Source organism: Triticum aestivum, chromosome 3B (genome assembly GCF_018294505.1).
Source record: "Triticum aestivum cultivar Chinese Spring chromosome 3B, IWGSC CS RefSeq v2.1, whole genome shotgun sequence".
Classification (NCBI taxonomy): domain Eukaryota; kingdom Viridiplantae; phylum Streptophyta; class Magnoliopsida; order Poales; family Poaceae; genus Triticum; species Triticum aestivum.
Window position 1 is genome coordinate 773,658,711 of NC_057801.1, and position 13,892 is coordinate 773,672,602.

The following is a 13,892-nucleotide window of genomic DNA, read 5'->3' on the forward strand; positions in this document are numbered from 1 at the left end:
ACACACCATCACACTATGGTGTTCTAGGCAGTATTAGTTGTGAAACAATTTCCACAATGTCTTAATTGTGTGCCAATATCGTAACTCAGATATTCATCTCTATGATCAGATCATAGACATCTTATCCTCTTGTCACGATGATCTTCAACTTCACTCTGAAATTACTTGAACCTTTCAATAATTCAGACTTGTGTTTCATCAAGTAAATATACTTAGCATCTACTCAAATCATCTGTGAAGTAAGAACATAACGATATCCACTGCGTGCCTCAGCACTCATTGGACTACACACATCAAAATGTATTACTTCCAACAAGTTGCTTTCTTGTTCCATCTCACTGAAAACGAGGCTTTTCAGTCATCTTGCCCATGTGGTATGATTTGCATGTCTCAAGTGATTCAAAATCAAGTGAGTCCAAACGATCCATCTGCATGGAGTTTCTTCATGTGTATATACCAATAGACATGGTTCGCATGTCTCAAACTTTTCAAAAAAACGAGTGAGTCCAAAGAATCATCGACATGGATCTTCTTCATGCGTTTTATACCAATATGACTCAAATGGCAGTGCCACAAGTAGGTGGTACTATCATTACTATCTTATATCTTTTGGAATGAACATGTGTATCACTACGATCGAGATTCAATAAACTATTCATTTTAGGTGCAAGACCATTGAAGGTATTATTCAAATAAACAGAGTAACCATTATTCCCCTTAAATGAATAACTATATTGCGATAGACATAATCCAATCATGTATATGCTCAACGCAAACACCAAATAACAATTATTTAGGTTTAACACCAATCTCGATGGTAGAGGGAGCAGGTGATGCTTGATCACATCAACCTTGGAAACACTTCCAACACACATCGTCATCTCACCTTTATCTAGTCTTCGTTTATTCCGTAGCTCTTTTATTTCGAGTTACTAACACTTAGCAACCGAACCAGTATCTTAATACCATGGTGCTACTAGGAGTACTAGTAAAGTACACATTAATATAATGTATATCCAATATACTTCTGTCGACCTTGCCAGCCTTCTCATCTACCAAGTAACTAGGGTAGTTCTGCTTCAGTGACCGTTCCCCTCATTACAGAAGCACTTAGTCTCGGGTTTGGGTTCAACCTTGGGTTTCTTCACTTGAGCAACAACTGATTTACCGTTTCACGAAGTATCCCTTCTTGCCCTTGCCCTTCTTGAAACTAGTGGTTTTACTAACCATCAACAATTGATGCTCCTTCTTGATTTTTACTTTCGCGGTGTCAAACATCGTGAATAGCTCAAGGATCATCATGTCTATCCCTGATATGTCATAATTCATCACGAATCTCTAGTAGCTTGGTGGCAGTGACTTTGGAGAAACATCAGTATCTCATTTGGAAGATTAACTCCCACTAGATTCAAGTGATTGTAGTACTCAGAAAATTTGAGTACATGCTCAACAATTGAGCTTTTCTCCCTTAGTTTGTTGGCTAAGAAAAACTCGTCGAAGGTCTCATACCTCTTGACGTGGGCACGAGCTTGAAATCCCAATTTCATCCCTTGGATCATCTCATATGTTCCGCGACATTTCAAAGTCGTCTTCGGCGCCTCAATTCTAAACCGTTTAACATTATTGAACTATCATGTAGTCATCAAAACGTGTATGTCAGATGTTCGCAACATCCACAGACGACGTTCGAGGTTCAGCACACCGAGCAGTGCATTAAGGACATAAGCCTTCTGCGCAGCAATGAGGACAATCCTCAGTTTATGGACCCAGTCCGCATAATTGCTACTATCAACTTTCAACTAAATTTTCTCTAGGAACATATCTAAAACAATAGAACTGAAACGCGAGCTACGACATAATTTGCAAAGACCTTTTGTCTATGTTCAGGATAATTAAGTTCATCTAATGAACTCCCACTCAGATAGACATCCCTCTAGTCATCTAAGTGGTACATGATCCGAGTCAACTAGGCCATGTCCGATCATCACGTGAGACGGACTAGTCATCATCGGTGAACATCTTCATGTTGATCGCATCTCCTATAAGACTCATGTTCGACCTTTTAGTCTCTTGTGTTCTGAGGCCATGTATGTACATGGTAGGCTCGTCAAGTCAACCTAAGTGTTTTGCATGTGTAAATCTGGCTTACACCCGTTGTATGCGAACGTTAGAATCTATCACACCCGATCATCACCTGGTGCTTCGAAACAACGAACCTTTGCAACGGTGCACAGTTAGGGGGAACACTTTTTTGAAATTTTATGAGGGATCATCTTATTTATGCTATTGTCGTTCTAAGAAAATAAGATGCAATAACATGATAAACATCTCATGCAATCTAATAGTGACATGATATGGCCAATATCATTTTGCTCCTTTTGATCTCCATCTTCGGGGCCATGATCATCATCGTCACCGGCATGACACCATGATCTCCAACATCATGATCTTCATCATCGTGTCTTCATGAAGTTGTCTCGCCAACTATTACTTCTACTACTACGGCTAACGGTTTAGCAATCAAGTAAAGTAATTGCATGGCGTTAATCAATGACACGCAGCTCATACAATAAATTAAGACAACTCCTATGGCTCTTGTCGGTTGTCATACTCATCGACATGCAAGTCGTGATTCCTATTACAAGAACCTGATCAATCTCATACATCACATATATTTCATTAATCACATCCTTTTTGGCCATATCACATCACGTGGCATATGCTGGAAAAACAAGTTAGACGTCCTCTAATTATTGTTGCAAGTTTTTACGTGGCTGCTATAGGTTTCTAGCAAGAACGTTTCTTACCTACGCCAAAACCACGACATGATATGCCAATTGCTATTTATCCTTCATAAGGACCCTTTTCATCGAATCCGATCCGACTAAAGTGGGAGAGACTGGCACCCGCTAGCCACCTTATGCAACAAGTGCATGTCAGTCGGTGGAACTTGTCTCACGTAAGTGTGCGTGTAAGGTCGGTCCGGGCCGCTTCATCCCACAATACCGTCAAATCAAGATAAGACTAGTAACGGTAAGCATATTGAACAAACGGAAAGTGCAACTACCCCTAGGTGGTTTTGGTAATTCCTAACAACATATAGTTCATTGAGCTAACACTATTCCAAGACAAATATTTCAGGAAAGCTCAATGAATGGCATGGCATGGATGAGAAAAGTGGACCCCTAAAAATGCTAAGGATAAAAGGATTGGCTCAAACTTCAAGCTCAAGACTCTACATTTTATATTTTAGTGATCCAAGATCACATTGAGTCTATAGGAAAAGCCAATACTATCAAGGAGGGATAAGGTGTTGCTTAATGAGGTTCTTGCTTCAAGTGCTTAGTGATATGCTCCAAAACCCTCAACTACTTTCCCACATCCACATATGACCTAAACCTAAAGTCCAACTCGGCCCCACCGATTCTTTCTATCCGGCGCCACCGAGTTTAGATGTCATAGCCACTGCTACAAACCCTAGGCAAATCGGTCATACCGATAGGGATCTCGGTCTCATCAAGATGGGATTGTAATCTCTATGTTTCCCTTCGTAACGTTTCGGTACCACCGAGATGAGAGATCGGTCCCAGCGAGATTGCAATGTAAACTCTCTGTTTCCCTTTCGTAACATTTCGGTCCACCGAAATGAGCGAACCGGTCCCACCGAGTTTACCTGACCAACTCTCTGGTTAGCTTATTACCAAAATTGGTCTCACCGAGTTTGTGTAATCTGTCTCACCGAGATTACGTTATGCCCTAACCCTAACCATATCGGTCCTACCGAGTTGCATGTCGGTCCCACCAAAAACCCTAATGGTCACTAGGTTTACTGAATCGGTCAGACCGAGTCTCTTGATTCGGTCCCACCGAGACTGGTAAATTGTGTGTAACGGTAAGATTTTGTGTGGAGGCTATATATACCCCTCCACCTCCTCTTCGTTCGTGGAGAGAGCCATCAGAACAAACCTACAATTCCAACTTACCATTTCTGAGAGAGAACCACCTACTCATGTGTTGAGAACAAGATATTCCATTCCTACCATATGAATCTTGATCTCTAGCCTTCCCCAAGTTGCTTTCCACTCAAATCATCTTTCCACCAAATCCAAATCCTCTGAGAGAGAGTTGAGTGTTGGGGAGACTATCATTTGAAGCACAAGAGCAAGGAGTTCATCATCAACACACCATTTGTTACTTCTTGGAGAGTGGTGTCTCCTAGATTGGCTAGGTGTCACTTGGGAGCCTCCGACATGATTGTGGAGTTGAACCAAGGAGTTTGTAAGGGCAAGGAGATCGCCTACTTCATGAAGATCTACCGCTAGTGAGGCAAGTCCTTCATGGGCGACGGCCATGGTGGATTAGACAAGGTTGCTTATTCATGGACCCTTCTTGGGTGGAGCCCTCCGTGGACTCGCGCAGCCGTTACCCTTCGTGGGTTGAAGTCTCCATCAACGTGGATGTACGATAGCAGGACCTATCGAAACCACGGCTCAAAAATCACCGTGTCTCTAAATTGCGTTTGAACTCTCCAAACCCTTCCCTTTACATTCTTGCAAGTTGCATGCTTTACTTTCCGCTGCTCATATACTCTTTGCATGCTTGCTTGAATTGTGTTAAGATTGCTTGACTTGTGCTATGTTTGCTAAAATCTGCCGAAGACTAAAATTGGGAAAAGGTTAAGTTTTTACAAGGTCAAGTAGTCTAATCACCCCCCCCTCTAGACATACTTCCAATCCTACACAAACCAACGCCCACAACTACTTGTGTTCTACTCATGCATAGAATCTATGCAATAGACCTAGCTCATGATGCCACTGTTGGGGAACGTAGTAATAATTCGAAATTTTCCTACATATCACCAAGATCAATCTAGGAGATTCTAGCAACGAGAGAGAGATGGAGTGCATCTTCATACCCTTGAAGATTGCTAAGCGGAAGTGTTACAAGAACGCGGTTGATGGAGTCGTACTCGCGGCGATTCAAATCGCAGAAGATCCGATCTAGCACCGAACGGACGGCGCCTCCGCGTTAAACACACGTACAGCCCGGGGACATCTCCTCCTTCTTGATCCAACAAGGGGAGAGGAAAAGTTGAGGGAGAACTCCGACAGCACGACGGCGTGGTGGTGGTGGAGCTCATGGTTCTCCAGCAGGGCTTCGCGAAGCACTATGGAGGAGGACGAAGAGTTGGAGAAGGGAGAGGGCTGCGCCAAGGAAGAGGTGCCACTGCCCTCCCACCCCTCCACTATATATAGGGGCAAGGGAAGAGGGGGACGCCCCCTAGGGTTTCCCCTAGGGGGCGGCGACCAAGCAGATTGGATCTCCTTAGGGAAAATCCTATGGAGACATGCCCCCAAAGCCAAGCAGGTGGACGATTGCCTTCCAAGCCAGGTGGAGGCGCCCCACCTCCCCAAATAACATGGAAAAGGGTGTGGGGGGCGCACCACCCCTTAGTGGGCTGGTTTTCCCTTTCCCCTTTGCCCATGAGGCCCTCCAACACTTGTCGGGGCTCCCGAAACACCTTTCGGTCATGCTGGCCATAGCTTGGTACCCCCGGAACACTTCCGGACTCCAATACCCTTCGTCCAATATATCCATCTTCACCGCCGGACCATTCCGGAACTCCTCATGACGTCGGGGATCACATCCGGGACTCCGAACTACCTTCGATAACTACATACTATTTCCCATAACAACTCTAGCGTCACCGAACCTTAAGTGTGTAGACCCTACGGGTTCGGGAACCATGTAGACATGACCGGGACGTTCTCCGGCCAATAAGCAACAACGGTATATGGATACCCATGTTGGCTCCCACATGTTCCATGATGATCTCATCGGATGAACCACGATGTCGAGGATTCAATCAATCCCGTATACAATTCCATTTGTCCATCGGTATGTTACTTGCCCGAGATTCGATCGTCGGTATCCCAATACCTCATTCAAATATCGTTACCGGCAAGTCACTTTACTCGTTCCGTAATGCATGATCACGTGACCAACTACTTAGTCACATGGAGCTCATTATGATGATGCATTACCGAGTGGGCCTAGAGATACCTCTCCATCATACGGATTGACAAATCCCAGTCTCGATTCGTGCCAACCCAACAGACACTTTCGGAGATACCTGTAGTGCACCTTTATAGCCACCCAGTTACGTTGCGACATTTGGTACACCCAACACATTCTTATGGTATTCGGGAGTTGCACAATCTCATGGTCTAAGGAAATGATACTTGATATTAGAAAAGCTTTTAGCAAATGAACTACACGATCTTGTGCTATGCTTAGGATTGGGTCTTGTCCATCATATCATTCTCCTAATGATGTGATCCCATTATCAATGACATCCAATGTCCATGGTCAGGAAACCATAACCATCTATTTATTAACGAGCTAGTCAACTAGAGGCTCACTAGGGACATGTTGTGGTCTATGTATTCACACATGTATTACGGTTTCCAGTTAGTACAATTATAGCATGAACAATAGACAATTATCATGAACAAGGAAATACAATAATAACCATTTTATTATTGCCTCTAGGGCATATTTCCAACACGTCGTATACTCCTGGCGTAGCACTTCTTCGCCATCGATGATCTATGCACCTGTATCGTCACATGAGTCGATGATATGCAACATATATAGTTGAGCAACAGAAAGACACAGACTTGGGAAAAATAGAAGCAACATATCATAAGCATAAATAACAAAGTTCATCGTACGCAAAATGCCCTAACTAGAGTGATCTACGCTAGTCGAGGAGGACGGTTTAATTACATCCCAAATAAAGTTTCGTCGTGCATAACTGAAAGTTTTGTCATACAGAAAGTATGGACTAAACAGACACATTGTCATATATCGACAATCACTCCAACATGCCATGCCATCCATCCAGGTCAGGGAGATAGTCCCCATGCTTAGTCAAAGGCTTCATGTCGAGCCAGTGAGAGGCTATGCGTGTTCGGATGTCTTCCCGCGACATTTGTCCTTCTTTGTAGAACATGCCTGATTTTTCGACGACCTCCTTCATGATGATTTGGGCAAGTTCGCGCTGGATGTGATAGAACTCAGCTCGAAGTCGATGATCCTCGATAACTGCTACGTTCTTTGCCCATTGCAGAATATTGGCATCGCCGGATCTAGGTAACATGTGAAGGTTCTAATGATCCCGTCTGTACTCCAGCATGTCGTGTAGGACATAGAATCCATCATTAAGAGAATTACTCGGTTGCTGGATGCAGCAGAAGTCGGTCTTATGGCTGCAGGCGGGCCTGCCATCCCTGTACTTCTTGTCCTTGACCTCTCCACCCCGTGTGCCATAGTAAAAGAGAGCACTATCGAGAACAGACTTGATGTGGGTGTAATCTTTTTTGTTAATGTTCTTCGACGAGTCCAAGTAAAGAGCGTGGGAGTATCGGGGGTAGAGGATGATGAGGACGGCGCCCACTGCTGCGCAAAATAAGGACACCTAAAATTAGTTAGCCTCCACCGTGCAAATGAATGATTGAAATCGAAGGAAGGATATCTGCGCGGATGACTTACAGGGCATGATAAGGCACGCGAATCGCCTCCTTGTCCTTATTGGCGAGCATGAAATTGACGAGGTAGTCCCTCGCGTATTCATAGTGCTATGTGCAGACTGACAAGAAGCCTCGTCCATGAAGTACGGGTCAGCGACACAGATATAAGGTATCTGCTCAAACCCGATGAGGTAGTTCATGTGCAAGGCATAAAGGTGGACAAACGTAAAATCCAACTTCTCCAAGTGAAACATGTCGAAGATGTAATAAAATCGAAGGAAGAACTTCTCTGCGGGGAATGTGTGGACGTACGACAATTGTCACGGCACGTTAACCACGTAGAGTGGGTATCCTGGATTTTTTGAGGCGATGGGGCCTTTCTCTATCCGCAGCACATCATCATGAAGTCTCCTTAGATCGCCGAATCTGCCTTCTAGCGTTGCTTTAGGTAGGATTGGTTCACGGGCGATATGCAATTTTGCCGCACCGGGGATATCTATACGGTCTTGAACCCGAGGCTGTTGAGGCGGCTGGATCATAGAAGTAGCTTTGTTGCCTTTCCTCGATCCCTTCTTACCCTTCTTTACTACCGAAAGGTCGTCCATCATACGTTCAGACTCCGGAGGTGGCAATTGATCAGGCACCGACTCATGACGCTCAAACCCTAAGTAGGCGCCAGTATTGACATATTGTTGAGTGTCATTGTCATCCTCATCCTCATCTATGGTGACGTCACCAGCAACTAAAGGAGGCTCTTACTCACCCCGTCCGCTATAACCTAGCACGACAGCCGATGCTAATTGAGTAGGTAGGGTGTTGATGTTCATACCTAACTCTGTGCTCATGGGTGTGCTCTCGGCCGCCTCCAGACGAAGCAGACTCTTTGGCCACAATAGGACCCACCCATTGCAATCACCAAGCCGCCGCGGGGTCTCGTCGTCATCCCCCCTAGTACCAGAGGAGCCAAATTCTCGTGGCCCAGTTTGACACCGGCCACGGAAACCTTGAAGACGTCCGGGGGGATCGACCGGCTGTGGAAAAATGGTTCCTTCGGCTCCATTATCGTTGCCTCCCCACGTCCACCTTCTGGTGATCGATGGTGTAGAATATGGTGCACGGGGTTTCGTCGGCCTGCAAAGAAAAGTATGTGACATGAGACATCCGAAAGGCAACGAAAACGGAAGATTATACATTTATTAAATAGGGACGGTGTGACAGATAACATGAGGGTGTCGAGCTCAGCCAAAGATGAAGCACCGCCGAGCACGTCCGATGTCGGAGCTGGTGCCGGAGCAGGTGCGGGAGCCGGTGCGGGAGTAGGTGCAGGAGTCGGTGCGGGAGTCGGTGCGGGAGCAGGTGCAACTGTAGATGCTTGTGCAACGCTAGTCGAGCTGCTCCCCAAGAAGTCAGCAAAGGGAAAGTCCGCTGCATTTTTTCTGGATTTTGCCTGCTCCAATTGAAAACGGCCGGAACCAAGGTAGTAGACATATCTACAAGCACATCTTTTGCGGCACCTACCGCTGTTGCGACTGTCTCAGATGATTTCTTCTCAACCGCAATCTCAACCTTCTTGTCGATGTTTTCTTCAGTTAACCTCCGTCTTTCCTTTCTCTCCTCCGTGGTCTCACGGTAGTACTTCTTCCACGTGGCATCATCTCCAACACCGTGCATGAGTCCATACGACGGTCGAGTCTCCATCGAGAGTCCTTTTAATATGTTCAACGCCCGGTTGAATGGAGTGTCCCACTTGGGCCTCGCCAACGCTTCAGACGGCGAGTCGCTTTCGGCCGCAATCCTGTGCTGCTCTCTTTGCAAAAGGCACAAGGATCGTTTACAATATGAATAACATGCATTCGAACTGATCTGAAACTAAAATTACCAGCAGTCTCATGAACTCCATCGTGACTACGTTCGTCTCGAAAACCTTCTTCACTGGGTCCCAACGGTGTCGGGCCCTGAGGACGTCACGCTCCCGCGGGACGGTGAACTCCGCCAAGCGGTTTGGGATGCCTAGACTCGCGGCTTCCGCCTCCTCCTTGGCCCATATGGACCTCTTCCCGCCGTAACCACGGCTTCCGAGGTGGTGGCACCCAATGTTCCTCTGTTGGAGCCCCTTCATGTACTTCGACTTTTTTTTGGCAGTGCCTCGCAAGCCTCCTTGAATATTTGAAAGTGCTCTACTGTGATTGTCGGCTTATCCTTTACAATCTCGGAGTAGGGTTCCTTTTTTATGACGATCCGATATTCCACCCTTGCTTTCCAGGCGGCCAACACGTCGCTAAACTTGGTCATGGCGTGTTTGTTTATCTTCTTCATTGCCGGGTCCTTATTTGGATCTTTATAATCCTTTTCATTCCAGCCCGGGAACAAGAATATCTGGTGCAGCTTCTTTAGGAGGGAGGGCCTCATATTATCTATCTTCTTTAGTTTCTCATCATTGATGGTGGCGGTTGTCCGTATGATGCAGCCTATTTGATTGTCGTAGCACGCGCGCGCTTCCTTGGGCGCGGTTGGCTCCAAATTGCCGTAGTCCACCTCCGTGACCACCAGTCTAGTAGTCCTAAGCTTGTGAGGAAGTCGTTGCCTCTTTGCTTTCTGTTCTATACCGGCTCCGCTAGTCTCGGCGCTGGTCTCAGCCTCAGCGCCGGTCTCGATGCCGGTCTCAGTCTCGGCGCCGGTCTCAGTCTCAGTATCGGTCTCGACGTCAGTCTCAATCTTCGATGTGACATGTGGACCCACCAACATCAACTGTTGATCGTCGGCTTCCCTCAAAAATTCTTCTGCCGCAAGGTAGACGTTGTCGTAGTCATCAGAACCATGTCCTTCATCGTTGCTAGCCATGTTTCCTACGATTAAATCTAATCAATTAATTCTAGACCTAATAAAATGAATAATAACATTAAAAAGGCCTATGTTTTGCAGAACGTTGATTCCTTCCCGGTGTGCCAAATCCCGGGCACTCGATACGGCCTAGTTTGTAGCACAAGTCATGCCGAAATTCACGGAAAATTTCGGCATGACCTTGCTAAAAAGTGGACAAATCGAGCACCTGAAATTTGCTGGAACGGAAATGAATCAACATTCCAGCAAAACATAGGCCACTCGGCCTCATTCCCTGAAAACAACAAAAGGCCACTTGGGCACAATCGAACCACTTCAATGAAACGATATAACATGACCACTTCAATGAAAAGATATAATCAACAATAAAAGTCTAGGAAGGGATCATCTTTAAAATAAAACTTGCCTAAATTCTTTTCCTTGAAAAATAGTGGTCTTTTCAAAAATCAAAAACCTTTGCAAAATGACCTCACTAAACACTTCTCTGCCCAGGACAGAACCCAAATTATGTTGATCTAGCTATTCCTCTCTCTCACACACACACATTATTTGCTCTAACCTAGCCAACCTACTTAACCTAGCTTGTTAACCTAACGAACCTAATTAACCTACCTATTTAACCTAGTTAGTTAACCTAGTTTACCAAGATAATTAACCTAATTAAACTAGTTAACGTAGCTAGTTCTCTGTCAAAGCCCTAAATAATTTTTGCACTAACCTAGATAATTAACCTAATTAAACTAGTTAACCTAACTAGTTATCTGTCAAAGCCCTAACTAAATTTTTTCACTAACCTAGATAATTAACCTAATTAAACTAGTTAACCTAACTAGTTCTCTGTCAAAGCCCTAACTAAATTTTTGCACTAACCTAGATAATTACCTAGTTAAACTAGTTAACCTTGCTAGCTAGTTCTCTGGCCAGTGTTTGTGCTATGCATGAGAGAGAGAGAGGAGGGGTGGGGGCTTACAGAGGATGGGTCCGGTGGTGGCGAGGGAGGCAGTGGTGGCGAGGGAGGCAGGGGCGTCTTCGGTAACGGCGAGGGAGGATCCGGTGTTGTCGATGGCGGCTCCGGTGGCGTTGATGAGTCTGCGCAGCTCCGGTGGTGTTGGGGGCGGCTCCAGTGGCGTTGACGGCATGCTGCTCTGGTGGCTCCGGGGGCGTCGACGTCGGCAGGCGACGGCAGCGAAGTGGGGAGATGGCAAATCGGGGAGACGGCGGCGGGGTGGGTCGAGGGATTTGGGGGAGAAGTGGTGGCCGGGGGGAAACGGTTTTTGGATTAAGTCAAACTTAGCTGTAGCGCTATTCGCAAAACGCGTTATAGCTAAGGTAGCTATAGCGGTTTTCACAAAACGAGCTACTGCTATACCTATGTAATTTCCTTTTATTTTCTTATTTCCTTTTCTGTTTCTATAGCGGGGGTCTAGGAAACGCGCTGCAGCTATATTAGCTATAGCACCTCTTGTGATCACACGCTACTGCTACGCCTTTCTCCTTTTTTTCGCTTTTTCATTTATTTTGCTTTACATTTTGTTTTATTTTCCTTTCTTCTTTTTCTATTTTTTTCATTTTCATTTACTTTTCTATTTTTTAATTTTATTTTATTTCCATTAAGAGTAGCGCATCTCTTCGAAAACGCGCTGCTACTTAGTTCCTAGCGGTAGCGCGCTTCTTTCAAGTCCGCTACTGCCATCTGTAGCCTATCGTCTTAGCGATGGGAATATTAGCAGTAGCGCGTTTACGCGTGCACGCGCTACTGCTAAAATTTATCTGTAGCGCTACTGCTATCTAGCACTAGCGCCTTTTTTGACACGCGCTACTACTAAATTTCTGTGTATAAGGTTTTTCCCGGTGGTGCCCCCCCCCCCCCCCCCGCTGGTGGATCGCCTTTTCACTTTTGTAAAATTGCAATTTTTGAGAATCCTCAAATTCTAAAAGGAAAAAAGTTATGCTCAAATTTCTTTTTTTAAATTTTCGTTAAATCTGGTCAAACTATGGTCAAACTACTTATTCAAGAAGTATTAGTGTTACTACATAATTATTCAAGAATATTAGTGTTACTAAATAATTATTTCAGTTTTTTAGAATTTTGGCCAAATCTGGTTAAATCTGGTCAAACTGTGCTCAAACTATAGTCAAACTTATTATTCAAGAAATATTAGTGTTACTAAATAATTATTAAAGAATATTAGTGTTACAAATAATTATTTCAGTTTTTTTGAATTTTGGTCAAATCTAGTCAAATCTAGTCAAACTGTGCTCAAATTGTGGTCAAACTATAGTCAAACTATAGTCAAACTATGGTCAAACTTATTATTCAAAAAATATTAGTGTTACTAAATAATTATTGTTTTTCAAAATAATAGTTTCAAACTCAAACAGTGAAACGTGTGACTTCATGCTCAAGCTAAACTCCTAAGGGTTAATAGGATTGACATCTTATTATTGTTAGGAAAAGAACAAGTGCAGACTTAGAAACAAGGGAGAATAGAACCCGGAGGTTAAGCGTGCTCAGGCTGGAGTAGTGAAAGGATGGGTCACCGGCCGGGAAGTTAGAAGATTTGGAATGATGAGGGGTGATTAGAGATTAGAAGTTAAATTGCGCAGTGATGAGGGGGATGAGGGGTGATTAGACATTAAATTGTAAAATAATTCAGAAATTTAAAAATCCTTAAAAAATTTAAAAAAGATTCAATTTTTAAAAAAATCGTAAAAATACCAATCGAAACTAAAGGTGAAGCTCCAGACAGCGGCCACGTGGAAGGGTTTTAGTCCCGGTTCTTACTAAAGGAGATGTCTTTAGTGACAACCCTTGGCCCTCACGAACCGGCACGAATGGGGCCTTTTCTACTAGTATAGCCACACCTCCCACGTTGCACGCCCAGTTGCTCGAGCTTTTGTGCACGACCGAGCCATCGGCCAGGCGACCACCAGGACATCCGATCCATAGCGGTAGATGACGGAGAGGAAAAATGGCAGTATTAGGGCCACGGTGAGGGAATAAATGGGACGCCATGGAGCCCTTTTATACCTGCGGACAGCGGTGGGACGGTTCGTGGATTCCTCATGACTCTTTCAGAAAGAAAAACAATGGAGAAGGATAAACTGATCACACAACCGCCCAACTCAAGCGGCGGACGGGTGCATGTACTTGGTCACATCACACACACCCACGAACACTGCTGCATGCAGGCCTAGCCACTGGCCCACGTGAAAACGTGTCCTGCATCTATCCACAACCACTGGCAGACGATGGTTTACCGTGAGATAAAATCGAGACAGAAAATGCAACGCGCACATAAAACGTACCCAACCAAATCCCCCGCTATTTTTTTAACACAGCACGGACGCAAGCGCACATATACACGTGCATACACTCACCCCCTATGAACGCACACACGCACGCCGTACCCCTATGAACACATCCGAAAGACTGAGCCAGCATATTATCTTGAAATTACAAAGTCATCGTAGGTACCTCGTCGTTGATGGGAACATCTCCTTGCACTTACTGCGCAT